The 14,470-nt window shown below is 39.8% G+C and overlaps 1 pseudogene across 2 annotated transcripts; it reads left to right on the top strand.

Moving 5' to 3' along the window:
- On the top strand, positions 1-13,386 carry LOC114597179 (plasma membrane calcium-transporting ATPase 1 pseudogene; annotated as a pseudogene). 2 transcript variants are annotated; one of them, XR_013393273.1, is made up of 4 exons: positions 1-208; positions 3,273-3,327; positions 6,467-6,579; positions 9,448-13,386. The product of XR_013393273.1 is annotated as a plasma membrane calcium-transporting ATPase 1 pseudogene, transcript variant X2 (transcript). The 2 variants fall into 2 exon arrangements; XR_013393272.1 differs by having other exon boundaries at positions 1-938.
- Positions 13,387-14,470: the final 1,084 nt, after the last annotated feature.

The following is a 14,470-nucleotide window of genomic DNA, read 5'->3' as shown; positions in this document are numbered from 1 at the left end:
ATGGAAGTGTTCTGATTCCAGCTCCCATCTTACTGTAACTGCCACTTTGAGCAGTTACTGGTTGATATGGGGAAATGAAAGAGGCTGAGATATAGAGCTATTACAGTCTTTCTTGAACCTTGGAGCTAGGTCAAAGTATTGCTGCAAGTCTTGAGCTAGGGCTGAGTTGGGAACAGGGAACTAGAAAAGAACAGAAGGAAAAATGCAGGTTAGGATTGTACAGTAGTTTAGATAATTAAGGATGCTGTGTAAGGTGCAGGAGATTAATAAGCTAACAACTTTTTCTGACAAGCCTATCATTGCTGCCTGACAGGCAGAAACTTAGTTGGTGAAGTTTTTTCAGTATGGAGGTGAAATGAGGGGGAAAGCTTTGCTTGCTAAATTTCTGCCAGCCAAGCAGCTGTTAAAGACACAGGAGCCCTACCAGGAAAAAACAGCTTTGAATGTTTACAAGGTACGGCAGCTAGAAAATTCTTCCATTTAAACTAGACTCACCCATGTTATAGTTGGACATTACCAGGTGATAATGCTGGCTTAATCTGCCAAATTCCACATATCAAGATGCTGTTAAATGCACATTAGCAGGCTAGGCTGTCCCCTCCCTCCCTCCCTAGCTAAAAACAAAGCAGAACATAATGATTTGTGTGTTTGATTTGACTATTTTATCTAGTACTTAGTAGAAAAGGACATAAGACTGATCTTCCCCTGCCACAGTGTTTACCTTTGAGAAGTCAGATATACCCGTTTCCAAGTTTGTCTATTAATATTCCCTGACTGCTTACAAATACTGGAAAGTATAACAAGTTGATTTTCAACCATCTTGCAATACCTTTGTCTCTATATGTGGAAATGGAGAAAAATGAAGATAAGAGCCTTCCTTTCTCCTTTGGAGGAAGACATAGAAGATAATCTAAAGAATTTGTGAATACAAACAAGGAGTATGTAATCTGCAACTTTAGACCTTATAGATTCGTTGTTTTTGAAAAAATGTAAACAAGCTAAGAGACTGCTATTGACAATAAGTTGCCTATGAAAATATTTTACTAGAACATTTTGCTTGATTTTTATGGAGAAAAGAGTTCAGGAATGTATGGGAAATGGTGAAATAAATTTGAGTGAAATTGGATACAGGCAGAATGTATCAGCTGGGAGAGGCGTACATAGTCACTAAAATGGTGCCTACCAGTCTGTACATATTATAGAATGAAGGGTGCAATCCTAATTACATTTACTAGGAAGTAATTCCTATTAAACATCAGTAGAACTTGAGTCCGAGTAAAGATATCCAGGGACTCAATTGGATTTGCCCTAGTAAAAACATCTAGCTCCAGGCTGTAGGGAGAGCTATGTAGGGAGAGCTATATGTGCTTGCTCCAGCCTTTGTTGTTAAAGCAATTTCTGGTGAATTTTATTTTATAGCAGCAGGTTGAATTGTGTCTTCAGATGGGCTATAGAAAGTTTTGGAGGAAACACTATTTAGAATAAGTCAGGCTATCAGCATTCTATAGTTGATCTCCTTTGTAATGCTTTTTTAAAAATAAAATAAAAATCTTTTAAGATATTTTAGTTTTTTGTTAGACATTCAAAGCAACATATTTAACTACCTTCAGTGATGTATACTATATACTTTGATGTTTTCATGCAGACTGTAGACAAATTTGAGATTCCCCCCCCCCCAAAGTATAAAGTGGTGTAGAAATGAAATGAATAGTAGTAGTATATTGTTGTTGTTGTTGTTGTTGTTGTTGTTACTACTACTACCATTTATATACCACTTATAAAGTGCAAAGCAAGCCACAAGGAAATCAAGCAAATGTAAATATAGTGTAGAAAACAATAAGAGCACCAAAATCTATAAAAGAGGATTTCACTATCCAGTACCTACTAACCATCCATATCCCAATCTACCTGCACTTTCACCCACACAAAAACAAACCCACATGCGAACACCCTTTCCTTCACTCTTAACAGTTGCCAACCCCAACAATCCCCTGAATACATATACAAAAAGACCATACACACTTGGTTGCTGCTGAAAGTCATTAGCCTGCCAGTTCTGTTGTCCTGTATCAATATTTTTAAACTACTCCTGATGATGCCAGTTTGCTCTTCAGAAATAAAACAGGGAGAGTATACTAAAACGCTGGCAGCCTCACAGTGAGAATAAAATCATATCTAATTTAGGACTACACCAACCCAAATAAGAACCTCACACCATTCACCCAACCCTTCATTTAACAAACACATATGGTTATCATATGGCTGAGAAATAAAGCTCTCACCCTAGTCAGCCACCAATTTCCACTTGAGATGTGGTCAGTCTCCCTTAACTTCTCTATCCTCTCACCCTGGGGCAGCAGCACACATTCCCACATTCAACCAAAACACAACCCTAACAGGATCAGGGCCCTCACAACACCCAAAAGCTGTAACACCTCTTTAGAACTTCATGTGCAGAAGTGGAAAGTCCACCACCCTCTTCAGTAGTTCTTGCTGCCAGGAGATACTGATTTTGGGGTGAACAAAGCCCACCAGGAGGTGGTAGGTGCTGCAAATACCTCCAATTCTTACTGCTCAGTTTGAAGATGTTAACAAGGTTACAGCTCCTTGGGAATAGGAGACCAGGTATCCTCAATTCACCCTTGTGGCCCCTTAATGATTTGGCTACAGCTGCATCTCATTATCTAGCTACTATTTCCTGTCTTCCACCACACGAGAGCCTTCATGTCCTCACTCTTCAGCTTGTGACAAGGCACAGGCTTTATACTGCATGCACACTCCTTGCTAAATGGGCACGGCTGTAAATTTTCCAGTGAAGACAAACATTAATGCCACAGTGGCCATGGAGACATGTGCACTGCCTTGCTCCTGCAATTGAGGGGGCTAGAGCTGCACAATGTCAGCATGCCATGTGCACATACCACAGGGTGTGCTGCCATGCCATGTGGACACCCCGTGGCTTGCGAGCATGCCTCACAGGGGGCATGCAACCACCACCTTGCTGAAAATTTTCAGGGGGCCCTGAATCAGATAAAGCAACTCAATTCCTGTCAAAATTAAAAGTAAGGGCCCATGTGTAGCTACTGTAGAAAGAGACACTGAATTCTTTCCCGTGAAAACAATAAATTCTGCTCTGGCTGTCTACATACAAATAGGAAACATTTACCTAGCTGTTCCTGCAATAAAGCTTATAATTATTGTTTCAGTCCACACGACTGTTGATAATCTATCATTCTAATCCTATTCTCCCTTCCTTTCTCTTTACCTGTCAGGATGCTGATCCTTTCAGTTTAAAGTGCCTTCTGCTGACTGAGGTCCCCTGTTCAGGTAATCAAACTACCTATGCTAATGATTTAGCTTCTGAGATCTTGAGTAGCCTATTAAGAACAGAGAGTCCTGTAATACCTCTAGTAACAAATAGATTCTGGAGTAAGCTTTCATGGTCTTTCCAATGCACAACTGCTCTTCTCAGACAGAAGTAGAAAAAAATATGCAAGGTATCAAATAAATGCAATGAAATATAAATGGCAGAGTTTGCCGCAATTAATTTATAGCTGAAATGTATGTAGAAAAAGTGGAATGGCCATGACACTAACAGCAGTAATTAATTATAATGCAATCATCTTAGCATTGTTTGGTCAATTAATATCTGTAGTAGAAGATAGTGCTTCAAAGCCCACCTCTGTGACTGCCATCTGTGTGCCCCTTCCACAGGAGGACTGGAGGATTATATCCAGAGAACAGGCCTTTTCGCTTATGTCCTTCCCCCTGCCCTTTGTGTCAGGTTATCCCCAGGAAAGCATGCCTGGTTTCATATTTATCTATTTTTAAGTGCCAGGAAGACTTTCCTCTTTGCCTGGCTTTTGACTCTTATTATAAAGGGTTTCAGGCATTTGTTTAATGGGGTAAGGTCTGTAAAGCCTGTCTTTTAGCTGTATGTTTTTAGAATGCATTGGTTGTGTTTGTTTTGATTCATTTTACTGTAAAGTTATTTGGGTCATTTTTGTGAAGAAAGCAACTAACACATATGAAATAATAACTGTTACGGGAATGACTACATTGCCTCTGTTCATATTCCAATGAACAGAAGCAACCTTCTTGTTCTGATTAATCAGTTTTTTGTGGATTCTCCTTTGAATGGTAGCTTTCAAATCAGTAGTGGAATGCTCTGTGAGATGAAAGCATTCACCTTTTCGGTGGGAAGGGTGAGCAGCCTCCAGCTGTACACCTGTCCATGATTTCAAACCATGATTTCACAGGGATCCTGACCATGTGGCTGCTTCTATGCACATATAGCTGTACAGGACGCTTTCAGGCATGCAGCCAAATTCAAGGATGTCAGGGTATACAGTGGTACCTCAGGTTAGGTACTTAATTTGTTCCGGAGTTCCTTTATTAACCTGAAACTGTTCTTAACTTGAAGCACCACTTTAGCTAATGGGGCCTCCCGCTGCTGCCGCGCCACCGAAGCACAATTTATGTTCCCATCCTGAAGCAAAGTTCTTAACCTGAGGTACTATTTCTGAGTTAGCGGAGTTTGTAACCTGAAGTGTATGTAACCCGAGGTACCACTGTATGGGTAGATGGTGGATTAACAACAGGTGTGTGGTGGGCAGGGCAGTCCTACATCCTTTCATTAGGGCTTATGTTCCATCCTCTTACCACATGATAGTGCATTCAGACAAGGTATTATTCAACACATACAACATCACTTCAAGATGTCTGAATTTTACATATGCACATTCAGTTATAAATGTCATGGACTATAAATTATCTAAGGGACAATTGTAATCTTCCAGTGGTTGAAAAGGTAAATTATCATCTTGCTAGCGGGTGGCGCTGTGGGTTAATCCACAGAGCCTAGGACTTGCTGATCAGGAGGTTGGCGGTTCAAATCCCCGCAACAGGGTGAGCTCGTTGCTCGGTCCCTGCTCCTGCCAACCTAGCAGTTCAAAAGCATGTCAAAGTGCAAGTAGATAAATAGGTACCGTTCCAGTAGGAAGGTAAACGGCGTTTCCATGCGCTGTTCTGGTTCGCCAGAAGCGGCTTAGTCATGCTGGCCACATGACCCAGAAGCTGTACGCCGGCTCCCTCGGCCAATAAAGAGAGATGAGTGCCGCAACCCCGGAGTCGGCCACGACTGGACCTAATGGTCAGGGGTCCCTCTACCTTTACCTTTAGTGTTTTGTGTAATTTGATAACTGACAGTGCTTGGTTACCAGTTGATAAGTGTTTCAAATTAAGGTCAAACCCTAACTGCTATGATTGAGGGCAAAGGCCAAACTACAGGTTACATTAAATGTGTTGTTGCAATTAATGCATCTGGGGGTTAAAATAAAATAAACAAAAGCAGCCACAAGAAGTGGACTCAACCTTTTTCCTTTGCACCAAGGACATTATGACCTCCACACCCCCACACACAAATAAACACTGCTGTGTATGAAAGTTCAAAGAAAGGAAAGAGAAGAAGGAAGGAGGAAGAATATATTGAGTTTTTGCCTTAAACTGGCAGAAAAAGAGCTTTACAAAGCTTACATAATTGAATTCTCCTTCACAGAAAATAATTATCTGCACATAGAAAACTAGATTTCAAAAAGAAGAGTGTCTAACTTTTAATCTGATGGGTTCTACCCCTCACTCGCTTAGTCATGCTGGCCACATGACCCGGAAGCTGTACGCCGGCCAATAAAGCGAGATGAGCGCCACAACCTCAGAGTCTGTCACGACTGGACCTAACGGTCAGGGGTCCCTTTACTTTTACCTTTACCCCTCACTCCTATTAGCATACTATACGAGCCCCCATCTGTAGTTCAAAGTGGTACAGTCAAAGCGTATGTTTGCCACTTTATATACTGTTTTTGAGAAATAAGACACTTCCAAGTGGTCTGTTGATTGAGAATTCATCATGATTTGTTTGCACAATATTTGCAAGGAATTTATATTACACAGCATCAAGCAAGTCTTATTCCACAAAATGTCAGGTTCCTATTTTTACTTTTGGAAGTGCGTTTGTTGCACAAGAACACCCAATCCACTTTAATTGCCCAACCTGAATTTGCTGGTATGTGATTGAAATACAACAGCAAAATATTGGTAGTCTGGAAGCACCCCTTGTCACCCAAGTTTTATTTATAAATAAATAGGTGTTACAAATATCTAAAGGGTTCTTGCCTCACTGTCTAACTGAGCATATAAAAGGCTACCCCTTAAATTTCCTGTCCCTTGGAAAATGGGGAGCATTAAACAATATCTAAACAAGACAATGAGATAGGTTTTTTAGAAAAAAAGCTTAAATCTTAACTTCAAGCAATAAGATGGTCAGATTCTCTTATAAAAAATTGTTTATAATCTAGAATATTAGTAATATTATGACTAGCTTTGTTGCATTGTCTGTTTGTAAAAAAAAAAAAAAAGCAATTTAAGAACTATCGTTATTGCTAAGTAATCTTTTGCTTTGCCATTATAGCATTTTAGCCAGGGCCTATTTCCTTGAAATTTGGCAAATGCCACTGGAAAGAGAACAGCAGCCATCCAGGTGTATTTCTGTGAATAAGGAACAACTGGATTCTTTATTTTAGGGTATGTGATTTTTTTTTTTTTTAAGTCATTTTCATTGTGAATGATTCTCAGAAAAGAAGCCTTTTCAGGCCTAGCATTTGAATTAAACTACTGCTCATACAGAACTGGTAGCCTGGCCCAGTTTGCATATTTCCCATTACATTTTTAAGGAACTAAAATTGACCATATCACTACTTCACAGAAAAGCAAAAGAAATAGTACCATCTCTATATAAATATTCATTATACATGAAAGCATGCATATACATACAAGCATGCATATACATGTATTGTAAAAGAGAACCAGAGGTGTTGTCAGCTCAATCCAAAACACACACACACACATTGTAATAACTATGAGTTTTATAATAATTTTGCAGACCTTGCAAACGTAGCAAAGTGATTTGCTTTCATTGCATTGGCTGCAAACATGGCACATTCCCCTTTTCTAGGTGTTAGAAGTAGCAGGTCCTAGTGGTTCTGAGACTACCTAATTTTATTCTTGGGCATGTAGCTATGTATGTAGAGGAAGAGATGTACTTTGAGATTTCCACTCCATTTTGGGTTGTTCAGCTTCCAAACCATGTAGCCATTTAAGCGAATCACCACCATTTGATAGTGTAGTGAAGCATATGTGAATACGATCAGGTCACAGGTGTCAAAGTCAGTTTTAGTTTTTATTATAACAAAAGAGCAATCTTAGGCTTGGATTTGTGGTTATTCATGGAAGAAAGGAGAATCACCATGCTTCTTTTGCACATAATTTGCAATTGCATACCCAGGCACAGAAGCATGTGGGCCATCCGGGATAGCCCCAGGAAGGATTAAGATTTATGACACCAGTGCGTGGGTTGAAATAGGCCACAACAATATTGATTACAGGTGTAAGCAGGCTTTGGAAAAGGCATTGGCTATGAATTCTGCATCAGCCAGTCTGCCTGAGCTGGGTTACTCTGGATGGAAGGTTGCCCTATGACTCAAACTGGGGCGCTATCCTTAGGACTGCCAGAGGTAAGGGTACTATGGCTCATCAGCCCTATGTTGGCTCCAGGACATAAATATCCTCCTGGACCCCTTTAACAGGGTACTCATTTGGCTAAAATTCAAATCCACCATAAATTATGACAATTGCTATGAGGCAGGCGAAAACCTACAGACCAGCCAATTTGTCAGCAAGAAAAATATTCTCCCAGACTCTGAATACGGCAGCTGAACATTCAATACCAATGTCAAGCCAACACTGTCCAGGCCACACCATCCTAGACAAGGTGGAGAATCCATCGATGATCAGAGAGGCAGAGGCAAGGCACAGCTCCCATTCTAAATCTCTGGTTAGGACCTGGTTGGAGACATCCCACACCAAATCTGCCTCCATCACCACGCCTCTCCACTCTCTCCTGATTGGCCTGTTTGAATCAGACACCCTGCAGCTGGCCTGCTCAGTCACTGGCTGTGCAGACCAGATTTAGGCTCCAGGCGATCTGGCACCATGACTCACCCATAAACTGCCACTCCCCAAGCATTCATGGGTAAGCAGTCAGTGTCAAACCTTCTTGAAAACCGAAAATACTGCTACTGACACTTCTGGATTCACGGGCAAGGAATTCTGGAGATATTTCTGGTTGGCTGGTTTGTTTTCAATGCACCAAGCAGAAAGATTTTGATGATTTGGAATTGCAACAGCCAGGTGTTTTTTTTCCATGGTTTGTGAGTTTGAGCAGTGTTGGTCATCTTCCACTATATGACACCGCTTGCCGATTGAAACATTCTCATATGACACAGACACCTTTGAGAGTGTCTTACAGTGTGAGTTAGAATTATCCCAAAAGCAGAGCCAGCATGTTCTGCTCAATATATAAAAAACTGATAATGTAAAAAACACAAGGAGCATTCTAATTGATTGTGGGAAGGGCATTGTAAACCTGTGGGGTATTACTAACCATAATACCATGTGTAGTGATATTAAGTGAAATAAGTAAATTGTGTATTATTGCAATAGACAAGTCAGTTTTCACCCTCTGCTCCTTTCTCACAAGAAATGGAAAGAATCTGATCTGAGCATCTGCATACATAAAGAATAACTAAAATATTTAACAGCATTTTTCAGGATCACTCCATCTCTTAGTAGTTTTGTGCAGTTTTTCTTTCATTCCAGTACGGGTATAATTGTCCCCAAAGCTGTTAAAATATTAACATGATTTTTTTACTAGATTTAGGAGAGGTCACTGAAACATATGGCAAATCACAACTTACTGTGTTTGAGAAGCATCTGGAACAGGCTTCCTCAAACTCAGCCCTCCAGATGTTTTTGGCCTACAACTCCCATGATCCCTAGCTAGCAGAACCAGTGGTGAGGGATGATGGGAATTGTAGTCTCAAAACATCTGGAGGGCCGAGTTTGAGGAAGCCTGATCTGGAACATGGTGTTGTGGAAAACTGACACAAATCACTGTTGGAGTACATTTGCATGGAATCTACACACATGTTAAAAATTTGTGGAAATGTTTTTTTTTAATCGTTTTGAAAAATGCATTGAATTTCCTATAGCTCACAGTCGTCATCTAGTGTCACAGTTGTATATTGCACTTTACAACACATTCAAAACGTTTTATCTGCAGCTGTATAGCTGAGTCCTTGACCTCACCTGTTAATGGAGGGTTTACAAAGCTATGGAGAAGCTCATAGTTTTCCTGTTTTTGTGATACACCTAGCTACACCTCATTCTAGGGCTAATGGTAAAAGAAAGAGTTTCATTTCCTCTGTCCCATTTTTAAAAAGTGCCCTTTTTAATATTGTAAGAAGTGCCTTTTTTAGGTAACTGCAATAAAATATGTCTCTAACCCTGTTTTAATGCTATTAAAAGTTTCTGGGTTGTTATTGTAAACTGCAGGAAGGCAGGATGATGGTGACTCCAGTCAACTTTGAGGCAACAGACTTTAAGATCACTCTCCCAGAGTTGCAACATTTGATGGAATTTCGAAAGAAAGATGCAGTGAAGAAAATAAAGGAACTTTATGGTGACATCTTTAAAATCTGTGCAATGCTGAATACTTCCCCCACACTTGGGATACTGGGTTCCAAATCAGAAATAGATGCAAGGAAAGCTGTATTTGGAAAGAATTTTATACCTCCTAAAAAGTCCCTAACTTTCCTGGAATTAATGTGGGAAGCACTGCAGGATACGACATTATGCATCTTAGAAATTGCAGCCATTATATCACTGGGACTTTCTTTTTATGATCCAGGAGGAAGTGTTGCAGAATGTCATGCACTTGAATTTGGAGATGAAGAAGAAGAAGCGGAGGCTGACTGGATTGAAGGATTTGCAATACTTGTATCAGTACTTTGTGTAGTGTTGGTAACAGCTTTCAATGACTGGAGTAAGGAAAAACAATTCAGGGGGTTGCAGGAGCGCATTGAAAAGGAACAGAAATTTACTGTCATCAGGAAAGGGGAGTCAGTACAGGTGCCAGTAGCTGAGTTAGTGGTTGGGGATGTTGCACAGATCAAATACGGTGACCTTTTGCCAGCTGATGGTTTGCTCCTTCAAGGACATGATCTAAAAATTGATGAGAGCAGCCTCACAGGGGAATCAGATCATGTCAAGAAGTCTTTGACAGAGGACCCCATGTTGCTTTCAGGTACCCATGTGATGGAAGGCTCTGGAAAAATGGTTATTACAGCTGTAGGTTTAAACTCGCAAACAGGAATTATCCTCAGTTTACTTGGAGTTGGAGAAGATAATGAGAAAGCAAATCATAAAAAGCCAGCCAACCCTCATAAAACTGCTGGAAACGAAACAAAGGAAAAAGAACAAACTTCAAAACACAAAAAAGAAAAATCAATTCTACAAGCAAAACTCACAAGATTGGCTGTTCAGATTGGAAAAGCAGGGCTGGCAATGTCTATAATCACTGTTACTGTTCTTATAGCCTATTTTTTAGTTCAAACTTTTGTGATTGAGAAGCATACTTGGACTGCTGAATGTACACCCATTTATATACAATATATTGTGACGTTCTTTATTATTGGAGTTACAATCTTGGTCGTAGCAGTACCAGAGGGCCTTCCACTTGCAGTCACCATCTCACTTGCCTACTCTGTGAAACAAATGATGAAAGATAATAACCTAGTGAGACATTTGGATGCCTGTGAAACTATGGGTAATGCAACAGCAATTTGTTCAGATAAAACAGGAACCTTAACCATGAACAGAATGACAGTAGTCGAAATTTTAATTGCTGGCACACATTATAAACATGTTCCTGAACCTAAATTAATTCATCCAACCATGCTGAATTATTTGCTTAAAAGTATTTCTTTAAACTGTGCATATACTTCGAAAATACTGCCTCCTGACAAAAAAGGAGGCCTTGCTCTTCAAATTGGCAATAAGACTGAATGTGCTTTACTGGGCTTGCTTGTGGAATTAAAGCAGGATTATGAGGCTATGAGGACTAAGATACCAGAAGAGAAATTCTTTAAGGTATACACCTTCAATTCTGAAAGGAAATCAATGAGCACAGTTTTGGAAAACCCCAATGGGAGTTATCAACTCTTTAGCAAAGGTGCTTCTGAAATACTTCTTCAAAAATGCACCCATATACTGGATGCTGCTGGGGAACCTATATCCTTTACTAAAAAAGAGAAGGAAAATGTGATAAAAAATGTGATTGCACAAATGGCCTCTGGGGGACTTCGCACCTTATGTCTAGCATTCAAAGATTTCCCAGCTGGCTCAGGACCAAACTGGGACAAAGAAGATGATATTTTCAGTGACATGACTTGTATTGCAGTTGTAGGTATTGAAGATCCAGTAAGACCTGAGGTTCCTGACGCAATAAGAAAATGTCAGAGAGCTGGTATTGTTGTACGTATGGTTACTGGGGATAACATTAACACAGCTCGTGCAATAGCTGCAAAATGTGGAATTCTGCAACCCGGGGAGAACTTTGAGTGCTTAGAGGGGCATGAGTTTAATAGACTAATACGTGGTCCAGATGGACAGATTAAACAAGAGCTTATTGACAAGATTTGGCCTACGCTTCGTGTGCTTGCAAGGTCCTCACCTGCTGACAAGTACAACTTGGTAGAAGGGATCATTAACAGCAATATCACAGAACAAAGGCAAGTGGTAGCAGTAACTGGTGATGGTACAAATGATGGGCCTGCATTAAAAAAAGCTGATGTTGGCTTTGCAATGGGTATTGCTGGAACAGATGTAGCTAAAGAAGCTTCTGATATAATTCTTACTGATGACAACTTCTCAAGCATTGTCAAAGCTGTCATGTGGGGTAGGAATGTATATGACAGCATTTCCAAATTCCTTCAGTTTCAGCTTACTGTTAATGTAGTAGCAGTGGTAGTTGCTTTTATTGGAGCAGCAGTCACCCAGAATTCACCTCTGAAAGCGGTTCAGATGCTGTGGGTCAATCTCATTATGGACACACTTGCTTCTCTTGCTCTAGCAACAGAAAAGCCAACAGAGACTCTGCTGGAACGAAAGCCTTATGGCAGAAATAAACCTCTTATTTCCCGTACAATGCTAAAAAATATTATGTTTCATGCTATTTATCAACTTGTAGTTGTCTTTGCACTTCTTTTTGTGGGTGAAAAATTATTTGATATTGAAAATGGACGAACTGCACCACTACATGCCCCACCTACCCGGCATTACACTATTGTTTTTAACACATTTGTAATGATGCAGATTTTTAATGAAGTCAATGCGCGCAAGATTCATGGGGAAAGGAATGTTTTTTCAGGAATATTCACAAATTCCATTTTTTGTTGTGTTTTTGTGGGAACATTGATTACACAACTAATCATTGTTCAGCTCGGAGGGAAGCCCTTTAGTTGTGCAAGTCTTACACTAGAGCAGTGGCTATGGTCAATCTTCTTTGGCCTAGGAACATTGCTATGGGGGCAGCTGATTGTATATATTCCAAATAGGTTCCTGGGGTTCCTGTGGGAAGTTGGTGATCAACCACCACAACCTGTTGAAGATGAACAAATGGATGGTGACACAGTGATTGACTTAGGTGAACAAGAACTGAAACGCAGTAAGTTTCTGTGGTTCAGGAACTGGACTAGAATACGAGTTCAGTGCGGAGCAGTGAAATCATTTCACGAGCCCTCATATAATAAAGTTGTGCATTCAACAAATAGTAAAACTGCATAACACAACACAAGTAATGAATATGAAAACTTCACATGTTATTGTATTTCCATTTCAAAAAAAGTAATGTGCACATTAGCAATATTAGGAAATGGATGGATTTTTTTCTCCGTACTGGTGAGTGAGATGCTTTTTAAAAGATCTCTGACAAAATAGATAGACCTTTCTAGAAGATATAGGAAACAACATAAGGAATCAAAATAAAATCCTCTTCAAAATGTCTTCATATATGGGTCTGAATATTATATTAGCTGACTTTTAATGTACCTTGAGCCTTTAAATATCTTTTTTCCCAAGGCCATCTTCAGAAAGAGGGAAAGTGATTGATGAAGCCAAAAGCCATGTTGTGATTTTTTTATATTTCTTGACTTAAATGTGGTATTATATTATAAATTATAGAAGTTGAATAGCTTTTTACTTTTGCTCCTGTTTATACTTATAACTGATATCAATTAGCTGAGCTGCCTTATGCCCTCAATCACCTGTTTGGAAATGTGTTACTTTCTCAAGTATTTTGAACTCTTTCTTTAGCTGCTCTGCTTTGAATGGAGGGGGACAGATCTGACTACAAACAAGCCAAGCTTATTTGCATTTTGTTATTGCTAGCTGCTTATAAGCAAATATTATTAAATAATAAAAATGCTAAAAACATTTTTACTCTTGTTGCTTAATTAAGAGGAAGGGGCAAAACAAAACAAAACAAAAACCCTAAGGATGATGTCAAAATAATAATTAACTACTGTACACACAGAAGGAGACATGGTAGACTAATGACCCACCCTAGTTTATTTTATATTCCCTTAAAAAGGGATACAACAGATAGGGATCTGTAAACCCTCTTTTTATCCTACTTTTTGTAGAATTTCAAAGATCTTCAGCATTTCATCCTGAACTAAGAACCCATGCTTTCCATTAGGAATGGGGAACCCGTGGCCCTCCCGAAGTTATTGGACTCCAATTCCCATCAGCCCCACACAGATTTTAAAAGGACAGGTGCCCCTGCCTAAGCTGAAAATTGACTTCTCAATAACCAAAGGAATATTTCCCCAAATTGTATTGTTGCACTTGAACTGTGCAATTGTTACTCAGTTTTAACACAGTACATGGCAGTGAACCTCTCTTGAAATTGCAGCTACCACTGCCCCCTTCATGAGTAAAACTGTTACAATGGAAGTGTAATATTCAGGGACACATTTTACATTCATGCTTCACAGTATCAGAGTTACACTTAGAAAAAGTAATCCAAAAGTGTGCAAAGTGACCAGAGGATTCAAATGATTGAAAAAACTCCACAATATTGAGTTGCTCAGAAATGTGCCCTCAATTAGGGCTTTCTCTTAAGAGTTATGAGGGCAGTGAGGATATGACTATGGGAGTGTTACAGACACCAAATGACTGAAGTACACAATGATGCTAGTGACATGACAATCTGCCCTTCAACTTCAAACTTCTTTTCTTTTCACGGTGCACTGTGTCCCTTCAGTGCTAAAATGCACACACACACATTTCTTTTATTTAGAAGAAAAATTAGCAAACTTCCCCTGCAATTGCAAAGAGCCAGCAAACCAACTGCTATTTTATCCCTGCTTTCTTTCCATGATTTTAAAGAGGGCTTCCTCTCATTGTTTCTAGTCCACCAAACAAAAGGAAGAGGAGCAAGGAAGCTAATAGCAGCAACAGTGCTGGTGGTAGCAACCCACACAACTAGTCCAATATGCTGCTGCTTCTACTCATG

Source organism: Podarcis muralis, chromosome 6 (assembly GCF_964188315.1).
Source record: "Podarcis muralis chromosome 6, rPodMur119.hap1.1, whole genome shotgun sequence".
Taxonomy (NCBI): domain Eukaryota; kingdom Metazoa; phylum Chordata; class Lepidosauria; order Squamata; family Lacertidae; genus Podarcis; species Podarcis muralis.
This window is presented reverse-complemented; position numbering and strand designations above follow the sequence as displayed.